Consider the following 16,002-nt stretch of genomic DNA (forward strand, 5'->3'; position numbering starts at 1 on the left):
TTGGGAAGAAAGAATGGGAGGATTAGGTAATCATCTGACATCCAACATTCTTTGAGGATGTGTAGGGCATCCAAGACAAGAGTAGGCAAGAGGATCGATATTCTTTGAGGGTTGGGAACCCAAGATAAGAATAGTCCTAGAAGGTCATACTCGGAGAACACCCGAGTGGGTATGTACATTGAGAGACAATGATGAGGGTGTCTATAAATCATTGGTCTCACTAGCATTATAGCTCATGGTATCATAAAGAGATGGAGATTTTAGTCAAGGCCTTTCACTATGACAATGCTGATGAATATGATGCTATAACAGATGGATTGCAAATCCGATTTCTCTTATGTGAATTCTTCAAGATTGAAAATTTCCAAACACCTTGTGATATTGTATGAATACCTCCCTAGTTAAGAGGGATTGTTGAAGGAAATGTAACTAGGCTAGGCCTTCATACATGTAATTTTGATATTTGTACTTATTCAAGAAAAGAGAAATTATTTTTGTATTATTTGTCAATGAGCTCCTTGCTCATTGAAAATAGGTCAAGCACATTTTGAAGTGCTTCTAGAGAGTCAAAGTCAAAAATTAATTATGATAAGACCCTTTAAGGGCATGTTACATCATGTATGACATTATACAAGGTCATGGGAACACCTCCAAGACAAGTCAAATCCTCTACTAGCATTAATGAAGTCTCCAAGTAGCAAATAATGAATAAAAATAAATTAAAAGGAAATTTGTCAAGTCGGCCTAAATGATAGTCATGTCAGATTGAATAAGAGGGACGAACCTCTATTTATAGAGGTTGTCCACTTCTCAAAAGGACAACGCATTCACTTTGAAATATGCGAAGGAGTAAGGGAAGAAGGAGTAAAGGAAGAGGGTCTCCAAGGGCATCGAGAAAGAAGGACACACAACCGAAGTCAGGGAAACAGTTTTGAGGGCATCTACAGCCACACGTGCGAGAATCAGGAAGGCCACCCACAATTATAATAGAAGCACACCATTTCTCCTTGTTTCGGGTTTGAACCAAGCTTACAAGACAACTCTCTCTCTCAAGCGAAGGACTAAGGAAGAAGAATGAAAGTTTGAAGTAAGTTCTAGGGCTTATCACAGCCACACGTATGAATGAAGGAGGGCTTACTGCAGGCATTACAACAACACTATCACATCCAATTACATCTCATTGATTAAGGTTCAAACTATGCCTATAAGGCCTCTCTCTCATGTGTTGAAGTAGGGTATGCAAGGAAAGAAAGGAAGACAAATTTTGTGGGGAGAATTGCTCACATGTGCCAAGAATTAGGGCTGCATTTCTGCTGCCTTAAGTCTGCAACAATTTTCGGAAGAAGTGCTGAAGGGAAGAAGATAAGGTGCTACAAGAAGAAGTAAAACTTGAAAGGACTACTTGTGCTTGGAGGATCCTATTCAAGGGTTTAGGGTTTCGCAATTATTCAAATAAGAAGCTTCAATAAGATAAATATTATAAAGGGTTTTCCTCTCAAGAGTGGAGAGGGTTTGTCCCTTGCAGAGAGCCAAAGTTGATGTTCTTATTTTTTTTTTTGGTAGCAGTTTGATGACACACACACATTAATAAGAAGAAGATAAATTATAAAAATACATCACAAATTGTTATCAAGCAACAAAGAATCTCTTTACACTACTTTGCCTAGATTCTCTAACATGAGTAAATAACAACTTAATAACACAACGTTAATAAAATTCATCTATATTTTTTTATTATTTTTATGGCTCTTTCCACCTACAGTAGATTAGGTTGTAGGGATTTGGAATAGGGAAGCAAGTAAACTTTCCAAAGCTAAAAACAAACATATAATATTGAGTTAGGGAGAGAAATCCAATTATTTTAGTTTTGCTCTGGGAAGCTCTTCTTGTACATGAGTTAAGCACGAGATCATGTCATATTTGGTGAATTGATCGTACCCACTTCATTAGCTATGATAGAGTGATTTACACGTATTACAACAATATCGAAAGGTACTTGGGGTCACTTGAAAGTAAACCTCCAATTGATCATGTGGAGGAGCTTTCAAGGGGATTGAGATTGTTACTCTTCCCTTGCGTGTACATCCGATCTACGACTGTCCCCCCAGTAAAATTGTTGTATTTGGTAAACTTAATGACCATAATCCTTGGGCTCTACCTAAGGTGACAGCAGAGGGAAGGTCCCGTTGTACTTGGAACATACATTGACTAGACTCACTTGGACTTTTTGGAGGGTAATCTTTGCTCTTTATAGAAAAGTTACTTGCACCAGAGTGTTTCATTAAGTAGGTTGTCAGGGTAACTAGTTCCAAATTCTCATATCTATAAAAAAATTCACTTTGATCTCTGCGACGTTGGATTTCATCGCCAACTAGTAAATATTGATATCTGCGAAAGGTGAGTTTGTATGGTTTGAATTCCTAGATTTTTAGCGTGTGTTACCTTGTTTGTTTTTACTTTTTACAAGACCTTAGGTGTGGATTGTGAATATTATTTAAATTTAATAATAAAAACTTATTTGGATTGAATCTAATGGCTACCCATCCAGAAGTTACCGACCAAGGAAACCCCATTAACGAGAATCCTAGTCCTTTACCCAATCTCAGAAATGTCGGTCCTCCGTATATGGCTACATTGTCACTTCCCAGATTCACAATAGGGTTACCTGTATGGTTGCTCTCAACTTATTTAATTCCAAATACTCTAATTGTACCAGCTCAACTGAGTTCGCCATCTCAACATCACCAACTACTATTGACCCTTTATCTTCTTCATCCAACATGTCCTCCTCCCTTTCTTCTTCTTTGCTTGGTAAAAGCCTTGATGCTAGTAACCAAGTGACTAAGAAGAAGAATAAAGGGAAGAAGAAGAAGAAGGAATATAAGAAAGTAGTCAACCAACCAACCATGGTTGTAAGTATGGGTAATATTGAGGGAACTTATATAATGCATTGTAAGCCCAAATACCCTTGCAAACTTTGTAAGGGTGACCACTTCCTTATCAATTGTCCTGGTATTCCTAACGTTTTGGAAGTATGGTCAAATAATTATCATCAACTTACGGTTGATCCATCAATACATGATTCTCAGATTACGAGAAAAAAGCTTAAAGTTAGGTTTCCTGTAGGTTATGTAAAGGGACTCATCATAGTCACCTTTTCCTTCACATTGATGAAGCCTAAAAATTGTTGCAAAACTTACTGTTTCATAGCAATAAATTCGAACTAATTACTATAAAATTTCTCCCCATCTACCATGAGTCGATGAAGTGATTGATCTAAATCCAAGTACAGTCAATACCACTCTTCCATTGTGGGGTGAAACATCTATCACTCAGGTTGATGGAATATTTGTTGATCAATTGGTTGAATTGATTCCATCTTCGGTTGATACCACTCTCCCTTTAGAGAATGAACTTCATATTGCTCATGTTCTTCATGTTACCTCAAATTCTTTTACACATGGGGGCATTTCATTTGTTTCTTTTAAACCCCAAGCAAGTAATGAGGCTATTTATTTTGATTGGAGTAGATTGAAAAAACCTCGTATTCCTTCTTACACCCCTTTCCAAATCATTGTGAAGGCTTATGAAAAGAATGTGCTTTCACACAAATGTAGAGGAAGGTGATTCTGTCAATATTTTATCCTCAACTACTTGGCAAGATTTGGGCTCCCCTGAGCTTGTGCCTATTACTCAAAATTTGTTATCTTTTAACAAAACCGTTAGTGAACCTTTAGGGATCCTTCCTAAGTTACCTATTACCTTGGAAGGTAAAACTGTCTGTATTGATCTTATGGTAGTCCAAGGTCCCTTAGATTTCAATTTTATCCTTGGGCAAGACTATGTCTATGCCATGAAAGTTGTCATATCGACACTCTTTCACATGATGTCCTTCCCTCACAAATGAAAACATTGTGACGATTGATCAAATTTCATACGTTGATCTTGCTTTGACTACCAATAATTTGACACGCCTAAATGTTCCTTATATGAAAGTGGTACCTAACCCGCCATGGGTTAATTATGTGGCAACATGTCCCATGTTTTTAGTTACCGATGCAATCGTGCCTCTCATTGTCTGCTTGACTTCTTTTGACGTAGATTTGGTAACTGACATGGTCAAAACATCAATGGGGGAATTTGAATACGATTTTCTTATCCCTATTAATCCCCTTGACATGTGTTCCTTCCAGAGGACTATTCTTCCATCTGATGAAGACCTTTTGGAAGCCATGATCAAGGGGTGTCCCTTGTCATTTGTTTCTTCCATATGGAAGCCATGAACAAGTTCCATGAGGATAGTTCTTTTACTGTGTCAACCTCGTTAAAAAATGAAACAACTCTTTATGAGGATGGTTCTTTTACTGTGTAAAACTAGTTAAAAAATGAAACAAGATCCATGAGGATGGTTCTTTTACTGTGTCAACCTCATTAAAAAATGAAATAGGGTCTCATGAAGATAATTCTTTTACTGTGTCAACCTCGTTAAAAAATGAAACAGATCCTTATGAGGATGGTTATTTTACTGTGTCAACCTCATTAAAAAATGAAACTTGGTCTCATGAGGATGGTTCTTTTCTTATGTAAACCTCGTTAAAAAATGAAATAGGTCTCTTGAGGATAGTTTTTTTTTATATTGTATCAACCTCATTAAAAAATGAAATAGGTCATGTGAGCATAGTTATTTTCCTATGTCAAGCTTGTTAAAAAATGAAACAAATCCTCCCCTATTTGAGTTGAGTCTTTAACTAGATCTCATAAATTTTAATTCGAGTCTTTCTAATCTCGTAAACAAGCCTTCATTTCATCCTCCTATTAGTAACTAGTAGTCTACTCAGGTGAATGAAACGAAGTCTGGGGGGCATGTCCCCTTGCAGTGATTATGCTGGGGGCATGAAAACTTATCCCAAGCACAATTTTTTTGTTTTATTTCAAGCTTGTGTAAAAATGAAACTAGTCTCAAGCAAAACTTTCCTATGTTTCAAGCTTGTGTAAAAACGAAACCTATCTCGAGTCCATTTCAGTTATTATTTTCAAGACTCGTTAAAACTTATGAAAATATCAAGCTTCTTTTGCTATATTTTCATGCTCGTAAAACGTACATGAAAATGTCAATTTCTTTCCATCTATTCCTACTCATTAATTAAATTGAAAGTCAGTAAGATGAGTATATTTTTATCACTTTTTCGAACTCGTTAAAACTTACGAAAAAGAGAAACCATGGAGTCCTCTTTTAAGCCCTTTTTTAGACTCTTAAAACATGAAAATATCGTCGAGTACTTGATTGTTCGAACTCGTAAAAGTAAATGAACAATTGTCCACTTAGTATAAGTTTACCCCTTTTATGGACTGAGCCAAGACTATTTACAAAACAGGTATACGTTGATCAAACATGGTCAATAGAGTTCTCTCTTGTATTATTTTATCCTTTTTCGGACCCGAGGGACTAAAACTTAAGAAAAAGAACTTGATGGAGTTTACTTATGTTTTTCTTTTGACTCTCTGAAATTGAAAAATATCGAGCTTTACTTTCTCCAAGCTCATTAAAATTTTACAATAAAAGAGATGAATGAGTTTCCTTTTTGTGTCTTTTTCAAACCCTTAGAAGAAAATTACATCGAGTTACTCCTTTACTGGACTCGTAAAAATTAAACAGTACAGGACCCATTAAGCATAACGAGACCAAACCATTCCTTCTTAGGGTTCGTTAAAAATACTTCAATGGACTCATCCGAAGGATGAGTTTATAGTCCAAGGATATAATATCCTCCTCAAGCTTGTAAAAAATAAGGAGGTACTTTCCAGTAATGGTGGGGAAAAATTGGAAAAATGTGTCCATTTTACATTATCATTTTGCTCTTGAACATGACACTCCGTCACACTCATGACCGGGTTTGGAAATCCATTTGTCTTACAATTTATCAAACTCATTTGAAATTATTCATGGTTTTGGTATTATTGTTAAGTCAAATGCTACCAAGTCAATTGTCCTGTCATTATGTGTTCAAGAGAAGTTCAACCTCAGTTCAAAATCCCTTTGCAAATTCTAGCCTTCAATTGCGTCGAAAATCCTCGAGTCAGTCCTTGCAAACTATTTTTAAAACTTGACATTGTGTTTCGTGTAGTGGGCTTTCCTATGACGGGTCGCTTCCTATCGACTTCAGCTCATTATATAGGAAGTTGATCTAGAAATCTTCAGTACCTTGAGACCTGCATGCCTTAATGGAAATTTTCTCACCTTTGACGACGTGTTCTTATCTTGGTCCGCGATCGAACGATTCTAAGAGTGTTCGACTTCAGATCACTTATTCACACTTTATAAATTGTACTGTAAGTACCTTGGGAACCATTGTCATTATTGGTGGTTTTTCTCACACTTGTTAACAGTTCATATCATTGATCAGTAATCAAGTGGTTTCTTCCATGTTTGACTTCGAAACATTCATTCACGCGGTTAGATCTGTAATGTGGATCAAGAGATGGAGATCAAGACCCTGGATCTAGTTTCATCAATCCATGTTGCCAGGAGATTTTATATTCATGATTATCTAGACCCATTTATTACAAATGGCTGCACCCATGATGTGTCTAATATCTATATGATTTTGGTTTTTCCATGCTTGTTCATTGAGTTCGCTTTACTCTAAGTATGGGAATGCCTACCTCAATGATGATTTTTGATACATATTTGCATTGTAATCCTTGAATGTTCCCTACAGGTTTCTGACCATTGCCTCTGATCCGATCCTTGGAATGATAAAGTGCTTCAATCTTTTAAACTTTTTTTACAGACTTCACACTTTAGGGGGCAATCTGTTACATGTCAATTTGTCACCATGACACTTGATCAGTTTATGGGTCTTTTTACCATCCGTGAACATGTTTGAATGAACTCCCTTAGAAGTCAAACAACCCAAAATATCTTGAAGTAGATGAGAAATTTGGGGGAAATAACTGTCACACCTTGTTAAGTTGCACCTGCACTGATATTTCTAGATTTTCTTACGCATTTTCTGGAAGTAACTCTAAGAACAGCGTAGGGTTGTGCTCTGTCTGCCACTATAAACCCGTGCAGGTGAATTCAAGAAAGTAAAAACAAAAAGTACATTTTAGAAACATATTTGGTCGAATATTGCCCAACTGAAAGCTTCCAGGTGATGACTATTCAAACTATAACCCTCAGATGAGGCATCTTAATCCCTTTTCTCATGGAAACCTAATTCTCCAATTAAGGAGTCTCATCCTCCTCTTTTGGATCTGAAACTTCTTCCTCTTGGCCTATAAAATGACTAGAGGGATTGAGGAAGTAAGAACCTAGAGAAGATAAACTTATGTTGTTAGTTTGAGATTGGAAATATATTCATCTAAGGAGGAGATTGAAGGCATTTGGGAGGGACCTCATGGCATCAAAGCGAAGGTTGTAAGGCTCCTCTTTATCTTTGATTAATACAAATGAACACTTTCTTCCATTGATTTTTCTTATTGGAGCGATGGATGGTTTATAATTTTTTATAATGTTTATTAAGGCAAATTCAATTCCTAATTTCTTTGATCATTAGGCAAATTTTGTTTGGATTATTATATCGCATGTGCTTTTGATCCTTTTATGGTCGATGTTTGCAAGTATTATCAAGCATTGAGGAGCAACATCAAATCACAACAAGGGATCTTCATCAATCCTTTTGTGAAATAGGTAAGAGGCTCATCCATTAGGGAGATCGCTCTTGTCCGCAAGAGGGATTTGTATGCTGTAACACCATTGGCAAGAGTACAAGTATTTGATTATAAAACATGAATAATATTGATGATATAGAGGTCAAACAGATTTTAAGGATGCACAATGAGCTCATTCACCCAAATAAGATATCATTGTTTCCATTTACAACAAAAATGCACAAAAAGGAGTAGAAACTAGTATCAAAGCATTTCATTTTCATGGACATTTTTGCACATCAATGAAAGTATTGAAATACCTTGGAAACTAAATGTAGCATGTTGTGAAACCTAGAACTAAATATTCACAAAGCTTTCCTTTCATTTTCCTCCAATAGTAAATATCTAGTACACTCTTTACACATTGAATTGAAAGGGGAAGACACAATTCACCAATGAAAGAAGGCAATGAATATAGAGAAATAACACTCACCTCCCTTGAATGATGGTTAGGATGAAGCTAATAGCTTGCATGTATTTCTTTACAACTTGTCACAATAGTTTTTCAAACATTTCCTATAAAATGGCAACGTTTAAATAAGTGAAAGTGCTTTTTGTAATATATTACACTATATGTTCTATGTAATTTGAAGATAGTTTAGCTCTATGTCTAAAAGAATATCAGTAGAACTATGTACTCTTCTATTAGCATTTAGCTACATATATTAAATAAATTTACATTTCCTTGTTCCAATTAGAGAGAGAGGGGGAGAGAGAGTGATATTGCCACAAAAATGCTTGTAACTATAAATATATCTACTCCTAGTGTTAACTAACAATTGTTGAGAAATCTAGGGGCAACAAATTAGGTGATTTCTCTCACTTTGATAAATTCTTGTGATGTATTTTAGTTAACTTGATTAACTTCTTATTTCACTTTATTATTAATAATGTTCTTGATCATTAAACAACTATCAAACAATGAAGAACAATGAGACAAGAGGATACAAGATATAAGCGATCATTCAGGGCCAAAACCTCTCATGTTGAGAGGAAAACACACAATAACTCTTCTCTTCTTATAGAAATTCAAACGACGAATTCCAAGGCATATGACCCTTGACCAAGACTCCTCCAAGACCAAGTCAAAATTATCCTTTTGTTGCCAAGTCAAACCAAGTAGACCTTGCCTTGTAGCTACTGCAATTTCTTGTTCGACCTAAACTTTAGACTTGCAACTGACTGCAATTTTCAGCCATAATTTTCATCCCTTGCTGTAGAAACCCTTGGTGGCACAAGTGAGAGAGTTATGGTGACTTTTTCTTCTTTTCTTCTTCGCTAGGGCATCCTTCTCTTCCTTGATTATCTGACTTGCAAAGTTGAATTGTTGTTACACAAAATTCATTTTCTTCTGCAACTCATCCTTATTAAAACAATGTAATGCCCTAGATCTAGCACGTGTGAGGAGATGTAGCCCAAAACAAATCAAAAATTTCATTTTTCTTGTGATTGTTTTTCCTTATTTTTCTCACTCTTCTTTAGGTCTCCTTCTTACCTTGATCGAAATTCTTGTGAGCTTCTTGGATGATGCTTTGAAATGAGGCCAAATGCTCCTATATATAGGCATCCTTGAGTTCCCTAATAGGCCAACTTGTCCCTCTAGGTAGGCTAACTTTCTCCTTTTGAAGGCCGACTTGTTGCTTGCACTTTGACAAGGTATTGGAGGGTCTTTGACTCTATTTTTGACTCAAATAATTTTTCTTTACAATATGTAACATGTCCAAAAGTGTCTTCCATGTTAAAATAAGAAACTGCGGTCAAATTCCACTTTGGATAACTCATTTGATGGATATAATGATTTCATTGAATTCATCTTTTCGAGAGGACCAAAATCGACTTAAATATCACTCAAATCAGATAAGGGAAAGTGTACTTATGAAGAAAATCCCACATGTGCATGTTTGATAAGGTCGACCCTAAAGAAAGTTGGATACCCTTGGAAGGCTATAAATACAAGTGACCTAAACCTCATTTGGATATCATCATGAGACATTATTCTATTCTATTTCTTGGTTTTTGTCTCACACGGGTCTGAGGCACGTCCATAGAGGAATGGGTTCTCTCAAACACGAAATTTCAGGGACCGAAGCTCACATCTATGTTTAAGGGTTTTGGGCCTCAGTCGCAGGCATGACACAGGAAAAATGTGACCACAGTCACTCACTAGCCAACTCATCTATGTGACTGAAGCATCTATATTGCACACACAACTCGTCCTCCGTGCGATTGGCATCTAGGGTTTCTGAGTCTCAGTTGCAGACTGCACTCGTTGGCTTATAGGCTCCAGGGAGCAATTGTAACCTTCCTAGTCGCATGCATGACTCCTCCGTGCGACCAAGACCTAAATGATGGAATTTCTGTTGTCTGAATATTTCACTCAGGGACCGCAATGTTCAACAGTTGACAGTAGACATGGGAAATTCATTACATGCTTCAGAATCAAATTTTTGAGTATAAGCATTGTTGGGTTCATTTCATGAATATTGTGTAGTTGTTTTAGCTAGATAGATGTATTATGAAGATATGGGTCATTGTACTCTCTTTTGCTGAATCATTCAATGAAAATTTAATAAGAATAATAATTGGAAATAATTTTCCCCATAGTGGGTTTTTCCCTAGTCTCCGACCAATCCTAGTGTCTCTATGTGTGAATGCTTTTCTTCTATTGTTCTTTTGTGTTATGATGCATTAATGATGATGATGTTGTTCTTTCTACATAGTTGTATATGATGATGTAAATCTGAATAATGCAATGATGTTATGGGGTGAATTTAATGTGTAAATGAAGAAATGAAATTATCAAAGCAAATAACGACATAGCCCTAAGAAAAATTAACATGGTATCATACCTGGGCTGAAGAAAAGGCATGGATATCACCCATATGGTGACACCATTGATGGATGCAAGAGAGGATGGTGGAGACCTAAAATAATTCTAGGGTTTGAAGATAACCATAGGCAATCTCTGTATTAGGGTTTGATGGATATTATGAGGCTAGGATTTGAGAGAAACCCTAGCATGGTCAAAGTGAAGATGATCTAGCACTTGTGACAGAATTGATGAAGCCCTAGATGGGATAGTTTCTATTAGGCCCGGTTGCTGATGAATTTGATGAATATATATTGAAGTCAACAAATGGACAATGGTAAGGGATGACTCTTGAAGGCTGGTTCAAGTGGGAGATGATCACCTCATTGAATATAAGTATTTTTCGATTTATAATGCTCCTTTATGTCCTTAATTTTGTTTAGACTTATTGATATGATTATTGTTTTGATTATTACTTATGCTTCCTACATGTATACTTGAGTATTTGGATGCTTCTAACCTCTTGATGAGTTGTGATAAGTGGATCCTTCTTGAGGATCATCTGAGATGCAGGAAAGACAGTTAGTGCAGGAAGAGACGAGCTAGCATTGGAAAAAGTAAAGAGGCACCTAATGAAAAGGTGACAAAGTGTGACAAGCTAAGAATGTGCACAAGTATCTAAGACCGACAAGGTATGTATGGTGTTATGTTTCAGCTACACTATTGATGACAAGGTAAGCCCTAAGGTATGATGATAATGTCTCCTTCAAAAATGGTTCATTCATTTGAAAGTGATTTTGATTCATGGTTCTTATAATGAAATGGTGCACTTGGTAGTAAATAAGTATATTACCTTTTAGAGATGATGAACTTCTTGATTCTACGAAACTACTCAATATCTATCTTTTATATAGTGGTATACTTGATGTTTGGATAACATCTATCATTTTGAATATTATGATCCCATAAAGAAGGCTAGCACCTTGATTCTAGTAGATGGTAATTTGATACTATTGATATTGTTTGTGAAAAACATGGTAGCCATGATGATAAAAGTATAAAAATGAGATTCATATTCAGGATTTTTTATTGACCATGGTTGTGTTTTGATGTGTTTAATAACTATGGCATATGGTAAAACTGAATTCCCTGACTTGATTGAGTTATGTGACAAAGAAATAATGTTGTGATCATGATTCTTGAAGTATACTCCTATTAGCTATTTGACACTAACCCTTAATGAAAGATTGATGTCATGATGTAATGGTGAATTAGATGATGCTAACTATATGATATAGTCTGGCTTTATGATCTAACAACTCTGTTGATGCACGACAATATTATAGACAAATTTATGACTTGAATGAAAATGACTGAAGTGGATTCCTGTTGTGGGGAAAAGTATCCGATGCGGATGACCCTATCCCTACTCTAAAGGTGACAGTCTTTAGCAACAACTGAAAGTTTTTGATGATTTCTTTATGAAAGTACAGAGAGAATGAAGAAAGATTAACCAACCTGGTGTCTTTCGCTTAGTCGATCCTTGTCCTCTCTCTTTGTCTCTTGAGCTACACACAGATCCTGCACAAATACTACAAGATACATGTACTCATAACTGAAGCATGGATTAGGATGAATCAAATATACATGTAAATACAATACATCAATGCAATACAAGTATATAGGAGAACATGCAAAACTTTATTGATAGAAGTAACAGGGTTCTGAGAAGGTTACAACCAATGATGGCTCCAATCCAGCAGCACCTCCCCAGCAGCAAGAACTCTCCTCTTCACCTCTAGTAAAACAATCACCCAATAGCTCTAACTGTAAACCAACAGCACCTCCTTGCTTTACACAAAATTCCAGCCTCCTTAGACCTCATAGAAGAGCTCTATATATAGGATAGAAGAAGAAAGGATGAGTCAGCTTGAGACTGACATGAAGCTGCTTGTGTCCTCTCCCTCTTCAGTTAATCTTCAGTTCTTGAGTCCACTTGGAGATCCTTGCTTACACATGGTGATCAAGTACCTCTTACTCATCACAAGGCGAATCTCATGAACCAAGTGTCAGTTTGGAAGCTTCCTGGGCAGTTGACACCTTGCAGAATGACTGTGCCACTTGGCCAATCTCGCCCAGCGCAGGTAGCCTTCATTAGATTTGACTTCCAGCGCAGGTACAAGGAGCAGTTGCATTCCAGCGCAGATGCTCAGTGGAGCAGCTGACATGATCCAAAATTAGCCTGTTTTGAAGTGTTTTCAGGTGGAGAACTGATTGGAAGTGCTGTTGTTTGATGACCTTGTTCTTTTAGGGGTAAGAACAACATGTTTAGGGACTGAGGATCCCTGTAATTATTGACATTTCATGCTCCATGCTGCGAGGCACAAAAATGTCTATAACAATTCCCATTCAGAGGGATATTCTCTCAATAAGATCCCTTACTCCTATTATCATTTTCATTATATGTATATTATTTACCAATGAAGTATGATTTATGGGAACAAATAGATAAATATATGATATTGTTAACCTGTGACAAAGTTCTGACCTGAGAAGAGAGAGTTTTCCCTTAATTTAAGCCTAAGTTGCATGAATGTAAGTTCAAGTGTGTGACTGTAGCCTCCCAACCGCTTGTATGAAGGTCTATGGGTGTGACTATGCATATAGGACACAAGAATGAAGATTTGTGCATAAAATGAGAAGTACACTTGAAGGATGTCATTCCTACAGACATGGAGCAGATAATAGAAAGTTCTATGAGTAAGGAAGTCTGAATGTTTGACTTACTATAATGTGAATATGTTGACAAAGCTTGTGTTTGCAGGTGACCAGGATATGCATATCAATATGTCATTATGGTTTAACAATTGAGGCTTGTGTATGACGGCATTTCATAACAATTGCAAGGATTTGCATAGATTTGGTTGATTGATATAGATAAGCAGCATTTGGAGTTCTAACATGATGCTTGATAACGTTTTAAAAGTTTTACTTGATGAAGTTTGGATTATTATTTCTTGGTAGATGGAAACTTCTTGGCATGATAAACTCATAATTTGATATTTGGATGTGAGCTCTCCCTGTCATTTGGTCCAAAGAATTTGTTACAATGATATTGATGATTTTGATATTAGGTTTGATTTGGAATCTAAACTTTGATAAGCTGACTTAGTTGATTTGATTGCACAATATTGACTTATATTGTAACGCTGAGCATATTGGTTTGGTAAAGTGTTATGTTTGCATAAATAATTGTATGAAGCAAGCTCCTCGAGCCAGGTATTTTCACATTGAAAATTACATGGTAAATCCAAGAAGATATGTCGATCCAAACCTCTACTTCAAAAGGGGTCCAAGGTATGTCTTTGATTTTGGTTTTTATATAATATACTATTGATCTAGTCTTGATAGGTAATGAGCTTATGATGATCAAAGTAAGAGGGAGATGGATTCTAAAGCTCGAAATAATGAATCATGGCATGATGAATCAATTTCTGAAGTTTGGAAAATAAAATCTATATTGTGATGCTATTGAAGAGTTTTTGAAAAGTGGAAATGAAAATCCTTAGACACTTTGATTGAATTTCAAGAAGTTGTGAAGATATATTGTTGAACTTGACTTGAACCCTGATAGTTGATTGAAGAATTGATGTTCTGTTTGAACACCCACCCGCATATGTTGAGCATAGAACCTAAGTGAATTCATGATTGAGGCACTTCATACGCATTGAGTTTCTGCTGAGCACCCTTCGAGATATTTGCATGGAATGAAAAATTTCTAATCTAAGATATTATTCCTCTGATAAGTGACTGTATGGATGTACTGATGACGATTGGGATCATTATTGTTGAGCACATTCAGATGCTACCTTAGTATGAGATTTGCCATGATGTTTGGATGAGAAGTTTGTAGCTTTAAGTACGACTAAGGTTGAGTACAGTGTGGTTAACATGACCAATTGTGAGGTTAGATAAATAGGATCCTTAGAAATTTGTCTGGGCAAGCTCTTAATATGACATGGACACATTTCGATGACAAAGAGTGGGGACCAATTGACAGAGAATCCTGCATTATAGCCAGGACTGAGATACCTTCACATATTGAGACAATATTGTTGTACAAGACAAATTTAGGCTTGTGATTGACACCTCCTTGAGAGGGACGATGACTATGGTATCCTTTTTATGATATGTATATTTTATTCTAATATGATATTTGATTCAATGTCCTGCATGAACATGCGACAACTTCTATTGAAACGTGATGATTAACAAATATCAACACAATGATATGTTGCTAATATACAAAGAGCATCGTTGATCGAGAACACTGAGACAACTATTCCTCCCTGTCTGAGCTCCCAGGGTGTGGAATTGAGATGGAGGGCTCATGGGGTTGAGGGATCTTTAGACAATAGGGTCATAGATGTTGCTCCCCTATCTTTTACCCATAGGGTTGGAGATGTTTCTCCCCTATCTGTTACCCATAGGATTGGATATGTTTCTCGCCTATCTTGGTCTTTGTAGAGTATACCCCAGTTAGCATCATACCCATAAGCTCAGCTTGTTGGGATTACTGCTCCCCGTCTGGCCAATGGGCTAAGAGTGTACTTGGGGTTGTACAACACAAGTTGATTATGATGCAAGTGTTCTACCACATGACTATTGAGGGTCATTGTTTGGAATATCATTAGACAATAGGATGGGTCGAGTAGTAGCTCCCCCATATCACCTATTACTCGATATGGGATTGTAAATGTTTAGCTCCCCCATGAGATTCTGGGTTGAGATATGCTCATGGAAGTGGTTCCAAGTTGAGATGTGCTCCCTAATGATATTCTTTCTGATGATGATGTGGGTCATAGATTTAACTTCCTGCTAATGTTTCTCGTGCGGTAGCATTGGGCTCCCTGCTAAAAAAGATTATAGGTGGTTGCAGTGGCTCCCCAATGGATAGAGGGTGGTAGATTGAGCTCCCCTTTGATGTCAAATTCTTCTTGTTTTAGATTCGAGAATTTTTAGCATATGAGCAAAGACAATCAAGAGATAAGCAATAATAACCAAGAGATGAATCGAGATGAACAATGATGATGAGATACTTGTTATTGGATATGATTTGATGATAAGATACATGTGATATGATGCAGGTGGAATTATCCCTAGTTGAGAGGAAGTGTTAAAATATGAAACTACAGTCAAATTCCACTTTGGACAACTCATTTGATGGAGATAATGATTGCATTGAATTCCTCTTTTCAAGAGGACCAAAATCAACCTAAATATCACTCAAATCGAATAAGGGAACCTGTACTTATGAAGAAAAACCGACATGTACATATTTGATAAGGTCGTCTCTAAAGCAAATTGGACACCCTTGGATGACTATAAATACAAGTGACATCAACATCATTTGGATATCATCACGAGATATTCTTTTATTCTCTTTCTTGGGTTTTGGCTCACACAGTTCTGAAGCACGT

The sequence above is a fragment of the Pinus tabuliformis genome, chromosome 7, assembly GCF_031772625.1.
Source record: "Pinus tabuliformis cultivar Carrire ecotype Pingquan chromosome 7, CPIR1, whole genome shotgun sequence".
Lineage (NCBI taxonomy): Eukaryota > Viridiplantae > Streptophyta > Pinopsida > Pinales > Pinaceae > Pinus > Pinus tabuliformis.